Below are 20,358 nucleotides of genomic sequence, written 5' to 3'. Positions count from 1 at the left end.
TTTGTTTCATTTATATTAATGATGTAGATGAGAATTACAGAAGGCGTGATTAGCAAATTTAAATATTATGTCAGGATTGGTTGTACTTTGGATGGGGTTTGTATAATGGTTAATAGTCTAAGATTACAAAGTGACCTTGATCAATTGAATTAGCAAATCATGGAGATGTACAGCAGAGAAAGAGTTCCTTCAACTCATCCAAGCCGACCCAATATTCTGAATTAATCTCATTCCATTTGCCATATTTGTCCCATATCCCTCTAAACCCTTCCTATTAATATACCCATGCCTTTTAAATGTTGTGCTTGTTACAGTCTCCAACACTTCCTCTGGCAGTTCATTCAATAATCGCACCACAGTCAGAGTGGTAAAGTTGACATTTAGGTCCCTCTTAATCTTTCTCTTCCCACCTTAAACCTATAGCCTGCAGTTTTGGACTCCTTACCCGAGGAAATAGAGCTTGACTATTCATCCTTCCCATGATTTTATAACGCTCTAGAAAGTGCAGATGTGACTCCAGTCAACACGAATCGCTGTGTTTTCAGTTATCACTGGCCAAAATTCAGAAATTTAATACTTATGTCTTTTTCGTCTCCATCAAGTCACAATTCTAAAACAATTTTATTCGACGTGTTCCAGCCTTGGGTGACTGTCTTTGTGGAGTTTGCATGGTGTCTGCGTGGGCTTCTTCCAGGTGTTCTGGTTTCCTCCCATAATCCAGGTCAGGTGGATTGGCCATGCTAAATTATCCATAGAGTTAGGTGCCTTAATCAGAGGAAATGGATCAGGATGAGTTGCTCCTCGGAGGGTCAGTGAGGTTTTGTTGAGCTGTAGGACCAGTTTCCACATTGTAGAAAATCTAATCTAAGTTCCGACATAGGGTTAAACATCTCTGTGGTATTTGACCTTCGAACTTTAAGCTCAGAGGTAGGGACACTACCACCACTCAGCAATAGCCCCTCAAGCTGCAACATGATTCCCCTGTGTGTTCATCTGCATGTTCTGACATGCTGTGACATACCTCCACAACAGGCAGAATTGAATCCAGATCATCTGTTCCAGAGATTGTGACACTACCACATGTTCATGGACTGGAAAAGAATCCAGAACTCTTGCACATGAGCAGAGGTGATATCCACTAAACAAGACTTAAACCAGGCCCAGAATTTGGGTCATATTTTCAGTGTCAGGTTTCTGCTCTGTGTGGATTTATTAAATTCTGATTATCATTACTGAAAGTCACAGGCAACCTTTCTCATGGTTAAACAAATTAAAGTTATTAGTCTCAACTGTAGGATGTTGAGATCATGTGCTTTGCGATTGAGATAACCTGCGAACATCTTTAATTGCTTGGCTATGATTTCCAGCTGAAATGGCTATTATCTATAATCTGCAATATTTGGGAAAGAAATCCTGTAAACACAGTCTGCACTATGAAGTATCTCGAAACAATCCCAATACTAGATGGTGTAAGATGGCGAAAGAGCACAACAAACACTGGTCACTATTTCCAACTTATAACATGTGGCTTCCCTCTCCCTCAAATGATTCAATGATTCAAGGCAACTGTTTCCTTTCCAGACTCTCCTTACCCACTCTATCCTATGCCTGCGCAAGGCAAACAAAGCTCTGCGTCTTTGGCAAAGTCAAGGCTGGCGTTTGTAGGCCTTATGGAGAGGGTGGGACTTCTAAATCTGAAGTGGTGGGGAGGTGGCAGTAATATCACTCACTGGGTTGAGGTGTGGCAGATGGATTTTAACTTGGATAAATATGAGGTATTGGATTTTGGTAAAACAAACAAAGGGAGGGATTATATATTTAATGGTAGTGCGGTGATGGTGCTGTAGAAAAGCAGGAGCCAGGGGCATATGTCTATTCCTTTGCAGCATACAGAAAGACTGATTAAGGTGCCTTTATTGCTCAGACCATTGATTTTACAAGTTCGGAAATCATGCTGAGATTGCGTTGGACATCGATAAATCCTCTTCTGTAGTACTCTGTGGCGTTCTGTTATTGGACTGATATTATTAAGCTGGAGAGGGTTCAGAGGAGGTTAAGCAGGATTTTGCCAAGAACACCTCATCTTCAGCCTCGGGAGCCGACAAACAGACGGCATGAACATTGGATTAGTTAATTTGCAAATCATCCCTCCCCAACCCAGATCCCAGATCCAAACTTATGACTCAGGTCCGCCGTCTCGAGGAGACCAAATGATCTTCTCTGTACTCCCCACCGACCTTTCACTATCACCTCCCACCTTCATTCACCTATTGCCTACCTTTCCCTCAGCCTCACTCCCACCACCGATTTGTCTTTCATCCCCCTTCCCCCTCCCCAGTCCTGAAGAAGGGTCGTGCGTGAAATATTGACTCTCTTGCTCCTCGGATGCTGCCTGATTTTTTGTGCCTTTTCCGCCGCCACACCTCATATACACTGAATTTTCCAGCATCTGCAGTCCCCATTGTCTCGAAGGTACAATTCTCTGTTAACATATCCATACCGTCTATCTGTTATAATCCCACGGTCTTTGAGGCACATTTTCTTGTCAGTCATGGAGTATAAACGTTCTCTCAATGTTTTACTGATATTGTAATAACTGAGCAGTAGTTACAGGATAAATGTTTCCATTTATAAACAGAGAAGCATATTTACGTTCCAAAAAACATAAAACATTTTCAAAGTTTGTGAGAAGGTTTATAGTTCGGGTGCTCATTGCTGTAGTTCTGTTCGCCGAGCTGGGAATTTGTGTTGCAGACGTTTCGTCCCCTGTGTAGGTTACATTTTCAGTGCTTGGGAGCCTCCTGTGAAGCGCTTCTGTGATGTTTCCTCCGGCATTTATAGTGATTTGTATCTGCCGCTTCCGGTTGTCAGTTCCAGCTGATGCTGCAGTGGCTGGTATATTGGGTCTAGGTCGATGTGCTTATTGATTGAATCTGTGGATGAGTGCCATTTCTCTAGGAAGTCCCTGGCTGTTCTCTGTTTGGTTTGTCCCATTTGAACTCATGTTGCTTGTCATCTGCGTGTGTGGCTACGAAGGATAGCTGGTTGTGTCGTTTCGTGGCTAATTGGTGTTCATGGACACAGATCGTTAGCTGTCTTCATGTTTGTCCTATGGAGAGTTTTGTGCAGTCCTTGCATGGGATTTTGTACACTACGTTGGTTTTGCTCATGCTGGGTATCGAGTCCTTCATTCTGGTGAGTTGTCATCTGAGGGTGGGTGTTGGTTTGTGTGCTGTTATGAGTCCTAGTGGTCGCAGTAGTCTGGCTTTCAGTTCGGAAATGCTCTTGATGTATAGTAGCGTGGCTAGTCCTTTGGGTTGCGGCATGTGCTCGTTCCGTTGACTTTCCCTTAGGCATCTTTTGATGAAATTGTTGGGTATCCATTTTTGGCGAATACCTTGTATAGGTGTTCTTCGTCTTTTTGCAGTTCTGGTGTACTGCAGTGTGTTGTGACCCTTTTGAATACTATCTTCATCTAACTTCTTTTGTGTTTGTTGGGGTGGTTGCTTTCATAGTTCAGGACTTGGTCTGTGTGTGTGGTTTTACTGTAAACCTTTGTGGTGAATTCTCCTTTCGGTGTTCTCTGTACCATCACCTCTAGGAATGGGAGTTCGTTGTTCTTTTCCCTCTCTAGTGAATCAGGAATTGACCAGGACCATAGAACAGGCCGTCACCATCGGACAGAACAGGACCACACACCGCAAAAGAAAAGCACGAAAAGAAAAAATGGCCAAACTAACACACAACAGGTACGACACCACAACACACACCTGGGTTAGAAACATCTCCCACAGACAGCTCACAGACACGGCAAGAAAGATACTGGAAAAGGGACTCAAATACAACCACAGTGACGCCAATACAGCAAACTTCCTAGCTTCACTAGAATGCACTCTCAGAAACAAGGGACTGAAAGAATAGACACAACAAACAGTGAGACAAAGTATCGTGCCTCTGATAAAAAGGAAAAGACAAACACATAACCTCAACACCAACGAGCGGGAAGCACTAAAATCAAAAAGAAACGATAAGAACATAATCAGACTACCACCAGACAAAGGCAGAATGACGGTCATCTTTGACAAAGCAGAGTACATCCAAAGAGTGCAACAACTACTTGCAGATACCAGCATCTACCAAAAGAGGAAGTTTGACCCCACCCCAGAGCTCTCCAATAGGATAAACAACACACTGAGGAACCTTCAAAAAACGGACAGATAACCAGGTTTAACCTACAAAGAATGAAACCTGAAAGCAACAACACCCCCAGATTCTATGGACTACCTAAAGTGCGCAAACCAGACATCCCACTCCGACCCATAGTATCACTACCAGGGACACCATCACACAAACTGGCTAAAGACCTGCAGCAGAAACTGAAACACCTGATCAGCGGATCAGGACTCTCTATACAGTCAACACAGAAATTCTTGGACATCATCAGAATTATACACATAGACAAGGAAGAAACGATAGTCTCATTCGATGTAGTGGCACTGTTCCCCTCGATTGACAAAACTCTAGCCAGAGAAACAATAGCCAACCTGCTGGTTAGACAACAGGACGGTGAACCTATCAACAAAGACGGCATACTCAAACTACTGGACCTGTGCCTCACAACACACTTCACATTCAACTATCAAATATTGGAACAAATCAATGGCACACCCATGGGCTCACCATCTCTGAACTCATAGCAGAAGCGTAATGCAAAGATTAGAACAAACAGTCTTACTGCAAATTCAACCCAAACTCTGGGTCAGATATGTGGATGACACATTTGTATTCATTAAAAACACAGAAATAGAGAACACACACCAGATCATCAACGCCACACTCACAGGAATCCGATTCACTAGAGAGGAAGAAAAGGACAACCAACTCCCATTCCTAGACGTGATGGTACAAAGAACACCTAACGGAGAATTCACCACAAAGGTTTACAGGAAAGCCACACACACAGACCAAGTCCTGAACTATGAAAGCAATCACCCCAACACACACAAAAAGTTGCATCATGACACTGTTCAAAAGGACCACAACACACTGCAGTACACCAGAACTGCAAAACGAGGAAGGAGAACACCTACACAATGTATTCGCCAAGATATGGATACCCCCGCAATTTCATCAATAGATACCTAAGGGAAAGACAATGGAACGAGGACAGACTGCAACCCAAAGGACTATCCACACTACCATACATCAAGAGCATTTCCGAACTGACAGCCAGACTACTGCCACCACTAGGACTCATAACAGCACACAAACCAACACCCACTCTCAGACAACAAATCACCAGAATGAAGGACTCGATACCCAGCATGAACAAAACCAACGTAATGTACAAAATCCCATGCAAGGACTGCAAAAAACACTACATAGGACAAACAGGAAGACAGCTAACGATCCGCATCTATGAACACCAAGGAGCCACAAAACGACACCACCAGCTATCCTTAGTCGCCACACACACAGATGATAAGCAACATGAGTTCGACTGGGACAACTCTACTATTACAGGACAAGCCAAACAGAGAACAGCCAGGGAATTCCTATAGGCATGGCACTCATCCACAGATTCAATTAATCAGCACATCGACCTGGACCCAGTACACCAACTACTGCACCGTCAGCTGGAACTGACGTCCAGAAGCGGCGGAGACAAACCACTACAAATGCCGGAGGCAACATCACAGAAGCGCTACACCGGAGGTTCCCAAGCACTGAGGATGTCACCTAGCCAGGGGATGAAACGTCTGCAACACAAATTCCAAGCGCGGCGAACAGGACCACAACAACATAAGGCATTACTCCCATATCCAATGCAGATTGAATGCCTCCACTCAATTGGTCTACAAGCCCCAACATTCGTTCCCTCACTCACCCTCACATATCTCATCCAAGATGTGTAAATTTTAATCATTATTTTGAATTTTAATCATACAGTATCCCTTAGTTTCCTACTCTGTAAAGAAATAAGTTCTAACCTGTCCAACGTCTCCCTATCATTCAACCTTTTAGCCCAGGAGACATCTTTGTACATTCCTTCTACATTTTTTTGTTCAATAATATCCTTTCTTGGGAACGGTGTACAGAACTGAGCACAACACTCCAACTGCAGCCTTACCAACAGCCTGTACTACTGCAACATATCGTCACAACGTCTATACTCAGTGCCCTGATGAAGGCCAATGTGCCAACAGCCTTCTTCACTGTCCTGTGTATCTGTTACTCAAATTTCAGACAACCATGCACCTAATCTCCAACGTCCTTTTGTTCCACTACACTTCTTAAGGACCTCTCATTCATCATTAAACTCCTACCTGGATTTGACTTTCCAACATGCAAGACGTCACACTTATCTATATTAAACTCCATTTGCTAATTCTCGCCCACTTTCCCAGCTGGTCAAGGTACTGCTGCAATTTCTGATAACGTTCACCACTGTAAATGATATCTCCAATTTTAGTGTTATCTGCGTTGTGCACTCTGGTCCAAACCATTTATATAGATAACAAACAGCCATGGGCCCAGCACCGACTCCTGAGGCACTCCAATTGTCACAGGCTTCCAGTCCGACAAGCATACATCCACCATAGCCATTTGCTTCCTAACATCAAGCCAATTATGTCGCCAATTTGCCAGTTCACCTTGGATTCCATGCGATCTAACCTTTTAGAGCGGTCTACTATGTGGTATCTTATCAAAGGTCTTACTGAAATCCATACAGAATATGTCTACCACACTGCCCTCGTCAACGTTCCTTGTCACTTCCTCAAAAATCTCTAACGAAATTTGTAAGGCATAATCCGTCATGCACAAAGCCATGCTGACTGCTCCAAGTCAAACTCTGTCTTTCCAAATGCATGCACATCTTATCTCTCAGAAGCTTCTCAAGTGGTTCAGCAAAAACATGTGTGAAGTTTACTGGTCTATATTTCCTAGGCTTTTCTTTGCAGCCCTTCTTGAAGTAGAGCACAACATTTGCTACCGCCCAGTCTTCCAGGACCTTGGCCACTGAACTGTCTTCTCTCACCTCTTGCAGTGCTTTTGGATATATCTGGTCAGGACCAAGAGATTTATCTGATTTTGTGCATTATAATATGTCCAAAAGCGACTCTACTGTGATATGGACTGTACAAAAATATGATAACTAACCTCCTCAAGGTCACAGGTCTTCATGTCTTTCTTCATGGTAAACAGAGAGAGGAAATTGAGGAATTCACCCATCTCTTGAGGTTTCATTCTCCTATTCTCTCTCGAGTTGTTCTTTATCTTTACTATACTGAACATGGATTCACCCTCATGTTCTCAGCCAAGACTATATTATAACCCCCTTCTCGCGTTGCTGATTCCCTTCTTCAGTAAACTCCTCTATTCCCTGTATACCTTCAGGGATTCCTTTGAAACGAGCTGCCTGAACCAGAGCCACGCCTCCTTTGTTCTGGTCAGAGCCTCAATATCTCTTGACATCCAGGGTTCGCTCTTCCAGTCTCACTTTACCTTTACCCTCACAGGAAAATGGAAACCTTGAACTAGAGCTATCTCATTTTTAAAGCTCTCCCACTCGCCCGAGTTCCTTTTACCTCGAAACAAACTACTCCAATCATCCCCTGAAATCGCCTGTCTATTTGCAACAACATACGCCTTGCCCCAATTTAGAACTTGAATCTGTGGACCAATTTTGTCCCTCCCATAACTATTTCAAAATTACTACAACTCTAAACACTTTTCCCAAAATGTTCCCCCACTTTATCTCCTTCACCTATCCTGCCCTATTTCCCAACAGTAGGTCGAGATTGTCCCTTACCGAGTAGGATACTCTATATATTGCTCGTGGAAAAGTTCCTGAACGCACTTAACAAATTACGTTCCATCTAAGTTCTTAATCATCGAAGTCCTAATCTATGTTAGGAAAATTGAAATCACGGATTATCACAACCCTATTGTTTCTGCAAGTCTCCCCAGTCTCCTTGCATATTTCTTCCTCTAATTCCCATTGATGATTTGGAGGCTTATAGTGCAACCACTATAACACTGCCATCCCGCTTTCACTACTTTGCACCGTTCACGAAACCTCATTGGATATTATCTGTTATTTCAACTTTAAATACTGGTTTGATACTCGCCTTAATCAGAACTATTGGTATTTAAACTGTTTCCATTTACATCTCTCCATCGCAGTGATTTTCACATCCATGGCACCCCTTGTCAAGGCACAGTGGAGTTATGGAACTGCAAATGGATGGAAGCTGCACATCCTGTCACTTCCAACATTGGCTGCAAGTTTCCCCACACTGGGCAGCTATCTAACACAGTGTTACCGAACAATGCAACAGCCTGGGTTTATATATGAATGAACCAGTGCGGTCTGCACAGCTTCCCAAGCTGGACATTTAGCCCATGATTATAGATCAAGCATTGATGTGGGCTGCACAGAGTAACATTCTGGATGTTGCTGGGTTGCATTCAGCAGTACGCAAGCCAAAGCTACACATTGCTCCACACTGAAAGTATAATAGATGGGCTGGTTATGTGAGTTGGATTGCGAATGTGAGAGAACTAAACATCTGGCAATACCTTTATTTTATGTTTTCATTCATGTGAGTGGACCCTTCAAATCCTGAGTCATCCGGTTAGACCTGACCCTCTGGATGAGTCCTGGTGACTGTTATTACAGCATCTGGCTCTGCAACATGACCAACAAAATAAGCAGAGGCTGCATCGGGGACAATCTCCTGAAAATGGAATCAGGAAATCACAATCAGATCAGCCGTACTCTTAGTGAATGGTGTGGCAGGATTAAATGGACCATTCATGCAATTTATTCATATATTTCTATTTGTTCCAAAGCAAACTCCACTTCTCTCCCAGTGTCCCATATAGTGGGGAGTGAGTTCCCTCCTCCTGTTCCTGCGTAACAGGATCCTCGGGCCTCACGAGCTTCCAGATTTCTCTGTGTCCCAGTTTCGAGCAGTTTAATGACAGCCTTCTGTTCCTGTGCCCCAGTCTCGAGCAATTGAATGACATCCTCCTATTTCTGTGTTCCAGTCCTCAGGAGCTCAGTGACCGCCTCCTAATCGAAGTTGTGTGAAAATAGATGTCCTCCTCCTGCTCTTGAATAACAGGCTGCAATAGTTCTGTGCTCACTTGCTGCTCCTGTGGAATGGAGTTGAATGCCTGAATGGCCTCTTCGCATTCTTCAAAGCTTTTCTTGACGAAAAGCATTTCTCCTGTTGCTGTAAAACACCATCAAAATCTGAATGATTTATTTTTGTATTTAACTGTCAGTAATTGAGCAAACAGGCTGACTGACAGAATTCAGAAGCTAAATCGCCTCCTCCTGTTCCTGTGTTATACACTCAATAGGCAATAGAGTCTCGGACATGTAGAGCACACAAAAAGATCCTTCAGTCCGGTCGTCCACGCCGACCAAATATCCTAAATAAATCTCGTCCCTTTGCCCGCACTTGGCCCATCTCCCTCTAAGCAACTTTCATGCATGTATCCATCGAAATGCCTTTTAAATGGTGTAACTGTACCTGTCTCCACTACCTCTTTGTGGCTTTTCAATCCATACACAGTAGTGTCTGTGTGAAAATGTTATCCCTCAAGCCCCGTTTTAAATCTTTCTCCATTCACCTTAAAACTTTGTCTTCTATATTTGGACTCGTCTATCATGGGGAAAAGACATTGACTTGACTGTTTACCATTTCTATGCCTCTCATGATTTTATAAACCTCTTTGAAGTCCCCCATCAGCCTCAACACTTGAAAGTAGTCCAGGCCTATTAAAACTCTCCCTCTAACAGTAACCCTCCAATACCTGTAAAATTCTTTTAAATCTCTTCTGCACCCTTTCAAGTTTGACAACCTTTTTTCCGACATCAGGGTTACCAGGATTAAAGGCAGTATTACGAAAGTAGCCAAACCAATGTCCTGTACAGATGCAACATGTCATGCAAATGCTTAGGCTCAAAGCACGCACCAATAGAGGGAAAAACACGCGAGTGCCTTCTTAACGATGCTGTCGACCTGTGACAGCACTTTCAAAGAACTGAGAACCTGCACCACAAGGTTCCTCACAGGGCAACGATCTGGCTTTGATTCCATTCTTGAATGACTGGCTATGTGGAGTTTGTATATTCTCCCCGTGTCTGTGTGAGTTTCCTCCAGTGCTATGGTTTCCTCCGACAATAGAGAGATATACAGGTATGGGTAGATTGGCCATCATAAATTGTGCATAGTACCCTGGGATGTGTGAGCGAGGTGGATTAGCCATGGGAAATTCAGGCTCAGAGGGATAGGACAGGGGTTTGTTCAGTGGGATTCTGTTTAGAGGGACGGTGTGGCCTCGATGAGCCGAAAATCCTGTTTCCTATCTGTAAGGATTCTATAATTTCTATGGAGTTATCCTTGAATGGCAACTTTCGACAGGACCCTACCTGAATGTCTTGCCCTGATTTTTCTTGCCACAATGCAACACCTCACATTTATCTAAATTAGATTCCATCTGCCACTCCTCAGCTCACCTAATCAATATCCCATTATATTCTGAGATATCATTCTTCAATGTTGAATATACCACCCAACTTGGAATTATCCACGAACTTACTGACCATACTTCATATACTCAAATGCAAATGATTTGTGTCAGTGACAAAAGGCAGTGGACCCACTATTGATCTTTGCGTCACGCCACTGGTCTCAGGTCTCCAAGTTTAATGAACAAATGTCCACTATCACGGTCTGTCTCCAATATTCAAGAACATTTCGGATCTAGATGACGAGCTCTCCCTGGATCACAGGCAATCTAACCTTGCTAACCAGTCTATCATGTAGAACATTTTAGTTTTCTTACTGAATTCTATAAAGACAACAACCACTGCACTGCCTTCATCAATCATCTTCATCACTTCCTCAAAAATTTCCACCGAGTCAGTGAGATGTGATCTCTAATGTACTAAGCCCTCTTCAGCCCTTGGCCTTCCAAATGCATATACATCGTTTCCCTCAAAATCCCCTCCCACAATTTAGTTACCACAATTGACGTCAGGCTCACTGGTGTATAGTTACCTGGTGTTTCCTTAATTTCTTAAATAATGACACTACGTTAGCAGCCCTCCAGTCTTTTCACACATTACCCGTGAAAATAAATACTAAAAATATATCAGCAATATGCTGAACAATTTCTTTCCTAGTTTCCCACAAACTTTTGCGATTCAACTGATCAGGTCCCAGGGATTTGTTCACGTTTATATGTTTAAAATGTCCAACATCTCATTGTAATATAGATACTTTTCAAGGTATCACTATATATTTCATCATTCTCTCGCTCTTGCAATCTCTACTACATGAAAGACTGAGGAGAAATACTTGTTTATTATCCCTTCCATCTCCTATGGTTCCACACATAGGTAGCCTTACTGATATTTAAAGTGCCCTGTTCTCTCCCTAGTTAATATTTTGCCATGATAGGATGTGTAGAGTTGCTTCAATGCCTCGTTAACCCTTTTTCTAAAGCCATCTCATGTCCACATTTTTCTGGCCCGAGCTCCCCGTTGACTATACACTTACTGCCCTTATACTCTTCTCGGGATTCACTTGATCTCATCTCTGTTTTCCTGACATGTGCCTCCTTCCTTACCTTGACTAGAGCATCAATATATCTAGCCATCTAGCACTCCCTGAACCCACCAGCCTTGCTCATCTGATTATAGAAACATGTTGGCTCTGGAGCCTCTGAAACCAAGTTTTGATCGCCTTGCATTTTCCAACCGTCCCTTGACCTGTGAAGAGAGTATTCCAAACAGCCTTTCATAGGATTCGCCTAACACTTTCAAAATTGGCCTTATTCAAAGTTAGAACTTTAATGTTTACATCAGGGTTTTCCGATTCCACAACTAGTTGAAAACAAATATGTATGCGTAACCGTCGTGAAGGTTAAATAAACATTACCTGCGCCTCTGAAACATGCTCGAGAGGCTGAATAGGCTCGTCCAGTCCCTCTGTAATAGACTGGAGAGGCCGAATGGCCTTCTCCTGTCCCTCAGAAATAGGGTCTAGAGGGTGACTGGCCTCCACCTGTTTCTCGAGAACAGACTGGAGAGACTGATGAACCTCCTCCTGTCCCTCTGAAATAGACAAAAAAGGCTTCATGGCCTCCACCTGTTCATGTGTTACAGACCCGAGACATCAAATGACACAGCAACCAGTGGATTACGAGCAGCCGGTAAACTATATCTAATGGAGGTCCACCCTTTCTCAGTTACAGACACACAGACAACACAATGTACTCCAGGTGCCCTCTCCGTAACACCTCATATAGCTGCAGCGACACATATCATTGTTTTAAATGACTCTGTTGGCAAAATGTTCTAATATTTCAGCTTTTCAGCTTTTAACTCTGAATCCAGATATTTACTCTACAGACCACGACTAACTACAACAATGAAGGTGTTCAATTACTGTCTCGGTCTCTTACTCACGGGTCTCTATATTGACCTACTCAGTTTCAGTGGAGAACCATAATGTATTGTATCATTGCCTTTGCTATTAAGAGCATGGAGGTCACTGTCTACTGTCCTGGTTACAAACTCCACTTCCTTTCACTGTTTCTATCCCATGCCTGGCCAATATCTGCAGCTGAAGCAGACAAGACACAACTGTCTTGTCTTTGACTATGAGCTGATTCTTGACATCATTCCCTGACCATTTCTAACTTAAAATACTCCCCACTCCAGAATATATCTCACTGGTTTATTCCATCTGCTGTTTGAATCTTGAGCTATGAAGTACATTCTTAATGAAGCCAATACCCTGCTGCCGACTCTCCCGGCTTCAAGCCTGCCGAAGCAAATCTGATTCTAACACAAACCAAACTCCCGTCCATCTGTCATTCATGTGCACAACGATGTATATTGCTATTGTGTCTGGCAATGCCTTTATTTTAACATTCTCTAACACTTTACCTCATCTGTTCATGAAAATTCTCTCTGTTCTCTCTGTCGATTAACAAAAAGCCTGCCAGTTGTTCGTATTTAAAATAATTTCCTCCATAAGTGTTCCTTCTCAAACAATGAGTTTCGCATTCATCCACGCCAATCGCGCACGCACACGCTCACTCTCTCAGTGGCTGATGAACACAGACAGACAGACAGACAGACAGACAGACAGACAGACAGACACACACACACACACACACACACACACACACAAACACACACACACACACACACACAGAGAGAAATCCTTCCCATTGTAAGCAGTAATCTGATGCGAGTATAGTTAGCATATGATAGTAAAGTTTGCAATACTCTCCATGCTGGGCAGATAGTGCAGTGTACTGAGCAACACACTAGCATGGTCTGCACAGCTCTCCATGCCGGGCTGTCATCTTGTCCCAGTTTATGTCGTTTGTGGTGTTCTGTGAAGCAGTTTGAGAATGTGATGTAACGAACCATTTCCGCTGATCTGCCAATGCCTTTATTCAATGTTCTTATTCTTGTCATTTTACTCTCGAAGGTCTCACTTCTCCAGTTAGTCCCACTGCCCTGTCATTTTCCTCATATTTCCACAACATCTTTTCAGTTAATTAACTGTCTGTTTCTCTCTTTAATTTGAATCTCTCTGTCCCTCTGTACCTTACCCCGGCCTTCGGTTTTTGCTCCCTAGTGTATCGAGTGATGGTATTGTGTAACTCAGAAATAATGAAATGGGGTGCGTCAGGCTGTTGTTCATTTCCCAGTATGTCCCATGAAATGGTCCATGGACAGGCGTGTTTCAGAAGTTATGAGAAACATCCTTGTAACTTGGTCTGTACCTGTGGCTGTCCTCTCAGATGACCTTGCGATCAGCAACACGAGGAAGCCCACTTAGTAAAGGACCACGCATCTAAATTGCTGGACAATGCTGTCACTTTTTAAATGAAAGGTTAGTTTCTCTTTTTTTTTTGTAAGAGGTCTTAAAGGCCAGACTTCCTACTGAAAACGGCTCAAGTAAATAACTTACGGGGCTTTTAGGGTTTTTAATAAATAGTAGTAACAATGGCCAACTCGTACAGACAAGGCTTTCTAGATATTTTTCTTGTAGCTGTAACAATCAAAAGGTGCTTGGGATCCCAGAAGGGTTGCAAATTTTAGTAAAGTATCCCGAACTGCTGTTCTCTCTGTAACCTCACTTTATGCTGTTTCGTCCTGGATTGGAAAACTGTATGCAAGAATGCATGTCTGAATGTTCCCTTTTGCCAAGGGGTGTGTTTACGTGATTTTAATATATTGGAACAGTTCATTTGTAGAACGTACTGTATCCATTATTCGGTTAAGATTTCCAATCGTTAAGTTATTCTAAATTCATCTTCACTTTGTATGGATTTTCATTAGAGTATTCAAATATATTGTGTTTTGCTTAATCGTGAGTAGTTTGTCTAGTAGCATCACATCCGGAACACCCAACATACATCTACCTATAAAATAAGGAAAGGTTGGCATCCAAGCCAACTTCTTAAAATAGATTGAGGAAGTCTGGTTGGTTTATAGCAAACTGGGAAATTTTGTCTGGTTCTAAATCGATAATACCAAATTGGGTTTAGAATTTGCAAACAGGCCATTCGACCCAACAAGTCCACACTGACCCTCCGAGGAGTAACCAACTCAGACCCATTCCTCTTCCTTATCATTACACATTTACCCTGACTAAGGCACCTAACCCACACATCCCTGAAAATTATGAACAATTTAGCATGGCCAATTCACTTGACATGCGCATATTTGGATAGTGGGAGGAAACCAGAAAATCCAGAATAAGTTCATGCAGACACTGGTAAGTATACACAGGGAGGCTATTGGTTTCAAAGGTTACGTATGGTAGTTGTTAGTGTCTTTTGTTCCGGATGTTGAATTCAGGTGGTTAAAACAGTGTTTTGTGTGTAAAGATTCTATCAGTCACTAAGAGTTCTCTGGGTGTGGAAAAAAGTGGAGTTGGGGGTTTTACAACAGGTAATGAGGGCAAAGCTGTAGGAATTGGCAGACAAGCTGCAGTGCGGTTGCGTTTGTCTGTGAGAAAATGAGAGATAATTTACAGCGATAGCTCGGCATTTAAATTTGATGGAAGCTCCATCAGAATCTTTGAAAATTGCTAGGATTCAATTTCAAATTAGGTACTCTGAACATGAGAAGGAACTGAAATGGTTTGAATTATGATGAAAAGTAGAAATAAAAGAGAAGGAAATGAAGTAGAAAGAGAGAAGAAAACTAGAGAGTTTCAACTTCAAAAGTTGGCATTTAGAGAGGAACATTGACATGGAAGGCGGAGATGAATGTTTATGGTAGGCTGTATGAGGAGAATAGTGAGGCTGAGCAACCCTATTGTCGCCAATGGCCTGATGGGGTTCTGTTTAAATACATCCACGTATTATCTAAATTTGATGAGAAGGATGGGGAAGAATTTTGATTTTCATTTGAGAAATGGCTAAACCAATGGCCAGTGACAATGTGGATTTAGTGGACATTTGTCTGTATTTGCATCCCTATCAGAGGCGGTATCTGGCCAGTATGAGGTGGTAAAGAAAGCCATCTGAAGTCCATATGAGCCTCTGCCAGAAGCCGACAGACATCATTTCAGGAATCTAAAAAAGGGTCCCTGGTTAAAAACACATTGAGTTTGAAAGGATCAAACAAAGTAATTTTGAAAGTTAAGTAAGGGTATTAAAAACAGAGCAAAATTATCACACTGTGAGAGAGATTCTTATTTTGGAGAAATTCAACAATTCACTTCCTGCAGTCGTGAGAACTCGCGTGGAAGAGCAGAGAATTAAAACAGCAAGACTGGAACGGAAATAGCTGATGATGAAGATTGGGTTCAGAAACCAAAGTTTGGTTTCTGTGAGAGATTGAGAAAAATGTGCGAGATTTTCTTAAAGCATATGCCTATGAAAGTAAGGTTTACTGGCAAAGGCTAGTAGTAGCAGGTAAAGAGGTTACAGCATTTAGAGGTACAGAAGCATGTAATTCTTTTATGCTGAGACATGAGGAGACATGTCATTCAGAGGGAGTATTGGAGAGATGAGAAGTGCTCCATTATGTAACATGTGGTTGGAGTGTCCAGTGGAAACATCAACAGATTTATTCCACAATGAGGAAGGAGACCTTGAGCTTGGTGTTTGCATTTCAACATTTCAGCACTTAACTTGCGAATAACATACCTGAGTTCAATCTTTACTGTGGATCGTGAACCAGTAAAGATTTTGCAGGGGTTTAGGGAGAAAAATACCAGTCTGTTTCGATTGAGCTTACTATTGCTGCCATTCAGGTTGAAATTATACAGGTGACAGGGCAAGAACACCTACGTTTTGTCACGTTGTGGAGACTTGGATGAAGAATGACAAATGCATTCTGTGGCAGGAGTAAAATGACTGAAATCGAATCTCGTTGTGATCATTTGTATACACAGAGTCAAAGTAATATATATGCATTCTACTCTACTAAAAGAGGAAGATTAGGAGGTCTAAAATGAATCCATCTTTGTATATTGATGGATCATTTTATTAAAGGTGGAGTGGTGAGGACAGTATCCACTTAAAAAGTTTATTTTCTCGTGGGTTTTTTTTAAGAGAGGCTTTAGAGGCAGAGGTGCAGAACTGTTGTCTAAAAAGTGAATCCAGGTAAATAGCTGAGAAAGTCTTTAGGTTTTATTAAAACATTGGTAACAATGGGAGGGCAGTGGCCAGCTCTCCCATACGAGGTTTTCTCGTTTAGTCCATTGCTGCAGCATTCAGAAACTGCTGGGAAATCCCAGAAGAGTTGGAAGCTTCAATGCATAATCCCCAAGTGAACAACAAATGAAGCAGAGGCTAGAGAGAGGGGAAACTCTGAAACCACGGAGTGAGTGCGTCTGGGGAAAGGGATCTGCTGTATCCACCCCGAGTATTCCTGGAACATCTTCCCAAGTTACACTTAATCCAGGAGCAGAGTGTGAGGGACCCGACTGAACAAGAGCTTGTCACAGAGCGGTGTTACCTTCAACAACACGACTTGCAGCTTCACATCAGGGGGAGGATGGTGCTACCAGGGGCTGTTTGGGTCACAATTTCATTCCCGGGCAGGACTAGGTGACATATCTATCATTTCCCAGTATCTCAACATCAATGTCACCATTCGGTGATGGAGGATCTATATGGTGGATGAGGTAAATACATTCTTCCTCCCACAGCAGGGAGCTGCCTGGTGTATCCAATATAGTGGGATTGCCGATGGTGTACATGGAAACTGCAGAGTCGCAGTCAATGTGGAGAGGTAGAGGAACTGAAAGAGCTATCTCTCTATTAAATTTGCAGCGTGCCCATGCACAGAGCATCAAGTTGGTGGATATCAACTGTCCTGGCAGCAGTCACGGCCTCTTCATTCAGAAGCGGTCAGCCATCGGGTCTCCACGTAGAAAGGAATTAATATATATTGGGCAAAGTCGGTCCCCTTGATGCACGTTTCAAAACATCATCCCCACCACCAATCAGCCACATCAAAACATTCCATATGCACGGAGAGCAATGGGGTCACTTGGAGCGTCAAGGAGCAGACAATCAGGGATGGAGCAAAACCTCCCATGTCTGAACGGGCCCTAGTGAACCCCCCAGAGCACAGGATTACAAAGTCCTTTAATCCCTCTCCATAACAGTAACATGCTGCCTTCCAATTTTCATGTAAATGAAATGATGGGTTATATCATGTTAAATTCCATCTGCCAAAATATTATCTATTGTCTTTACCGGTCTGAATCTATCTGCCGACTCTCCACCCTCTCTTGATAATTTAATATCTTGCTTATCACCAGCTACATCACCAAACTCGGCATCTGAATATCTGTTCCGTCCTGCTGATCATTAAGATAGACAGTTAATCGTTGAGAACCCAGTGCTGGTCACTGTGGGACCCTACTGGTTAAATTCTACCTAACTGATTTATCCTGAGTGCCTGTTTCCAGTGTAATACCCAGTCCTGCCCCATTCCTGTGCAACACAGTCGAAGAGTTGTATAAGAACAAGGACCATCCGTGAGGAATCCAACCCCCTCGATGAGGCTGATGTCATCGCGGCGTCTGTTCCACTTTCCTGCCATCTCTCCATCCTAAAACTCTAGTCTCTTGTTGTAGATTGCACCGCGTGGAAAAAAATCACTCCACATCTACAGTTTCAATTACTTTTAGCGTTTATCAGACCTCAAATAGATCTCCTTTCATTCTTATAAACTCGAGAGTTTTGGCTTAAACTGCTCAATTTCTCTTCATAAGACAAACACTTCAAATGTGGGATCAATCTTATGAAGCTCTTCTGACTTGCCTCCAATACAAATACCTCATTCTGCAGGATACCCAAGCTGTACTCCAGTTGCAGCCTCATTAATGCCTTGCATAGCTGCACCAACACTCCCTACCTTTCAACACTATGCTTTTATAAATAAACGCTGAAATCATTCTCGCATTTCTCAATACTTGCAGTACATGCATGCAAGCTTTCTGTGATATGCAAGCAGACACCCATATACCTCTGCACCTAAGCACTTTGAAGTTTGTCTCCATTTTAATAATAATTTGCCTTTCTATTATGCTATAAATGTGTTGCTGGAAAAGCGCAGCAGGTCAGGCAGCATCCAAGGAAAAGGAGAATCGACGTTTCGGGAATAAGCCCTTCTTCAGGAAACGTCGATTCTCCTGTTCCTTGGATGCTTCCTGACCTGCTGCGCTTTTCTAGCAACACATTTTCAGCTCTGATCTCCAGCATCCGCAGTCCTCACTTTCTCCTTTTCTATTATGCTAGCCAAATTGAATAGCTCCATACTTATTCACTTTAATTTTCCATGCCAAATGTTGGCCCGTTCACTCAAGCTATCCATATAGCTTAAAACCTCTTGCATCATCATTCCGAAGTAATTTCTCACCGATGTTACTGTAATCTGAATATGTGGTATCGTATTTTCAATCCCGTCAACTGCGTACAGTAATACTATCGTTCGCAAATGATTGAGGCATGAGTACAGAAATCAATGGCACCCCACAACTTGCATTTTCCAAAAGAAAATGAGACATTTATTCCATGTGACTGAATTTTGTTGGTTAACCAATCCTCCATCCGAGCTAATAAATTACTCCTAAACCCATGTTGTCTGATCTTACCCCTTACTCTGTGGAGAAGTGACGTATCCAATGCCTTCACGAAGACTAGATGTATTCCATCTTCAGGATTCCCGCTGTCCACCTTGTCTGTCATATCTTTAAGTAACTCTAACAAACACTTCAAACCTGATTTATCCTTTGTAAAACCATGTTGACGCCGATGGATTGCGGTTTAGCTTTGCAAATATCCTCAACAATGGATTCTAATAATTGTCTTAAATTACAATAGTTCTATCGTTAAGTTTTACTCCCTAATGCATACAGTTATTATAAGTCCTTCCCTTTCGAAAATCTTCACGTTTTCTTTGAATTTCTGTCTAATGGTCACGCGTTTTTGAAGAGGTCTACTCCAATAGATGTGTAAATGTATGTGTGGCTGACTGGACTCATCTTCCCGCTGGTATACAAACTCGATGGGCTGATGTCATTTTGGTGGTCCCATGTTGTCGACTCCAACGCCAGAATAACTTCCTCCAGTTGATTTGTTAGAGGATTGGGAGATTATGGAATCTTCCTTTTGCTGTATGACATTTTGAGGGGCTGATGGGTCTTCTCATACTTCTCCATAACAGGTGGAAATGCTGAATGATCTTCACATGTATACCGGAGATGGGAGCGAGAGAGTGATTGGTCTTCTCCTGTTCCCATACAACAGACACATGTCTAAATTACCGCTTCCTTTCTCATGAAAGAAGTCTCAGATAGTTTTTATCCTTATCCAATTCCCTTGCAATTGGCTCGGTGGGTCTGAATGGCCTCCTGCTTTCCCAGTGTAACAATCTTCAGTCACTATGTGACCTCTTCCAGTTCCTATGTTACAGACTTGAGGAGGCTGAATGGACTGATCCTGTTGCTGTTTAACAGGATACTGGTGCAGCATGGTCTACTGTTATAGGGTAGATTGGCTGATTAGCCTCCTTCTGTCGATGTATATCAGACTCCAGGAGTTGAATAGCCTCGTTCTGTTATGGTGTAACAGGCTTGAAGGCCTGAATAATCTCCTGATATTTCTCCTGTGTAACAGGCTGGAGAACGGAATGGATTCCTCCACTATCTGTGTAATTCGCTGCACTTGTTGATTCCTTCTGTCATTTATGTTGAAATAAGATCATCTTTAATTTTTGTAAAATGCAATGGCTACTGCGTCAACCTGATCATCCTTTCGTTATAAGGTAGCATCTTCATTGCAGGA

This window comes from Chiloscyllium punctatum, chromosome 46 (assembly GCF_047496795.1).
Source record: "Chiloscyllium punctatum isolate Juve2018m chromosome 46, sChiPun1.3, whole genome shotgun sequence".
NCBI lineage: Eukaryota > Metazoa > Chordata > Chondrichthyes > Orectolobiformes > Hemiscylliidae > Chiloscyllium > Chiloscyllium punctatum.
The sequence above is the reverse complement of the archived record's forward strand: the minus strand, read 5'-3'. Positions refer to the sequence as shown.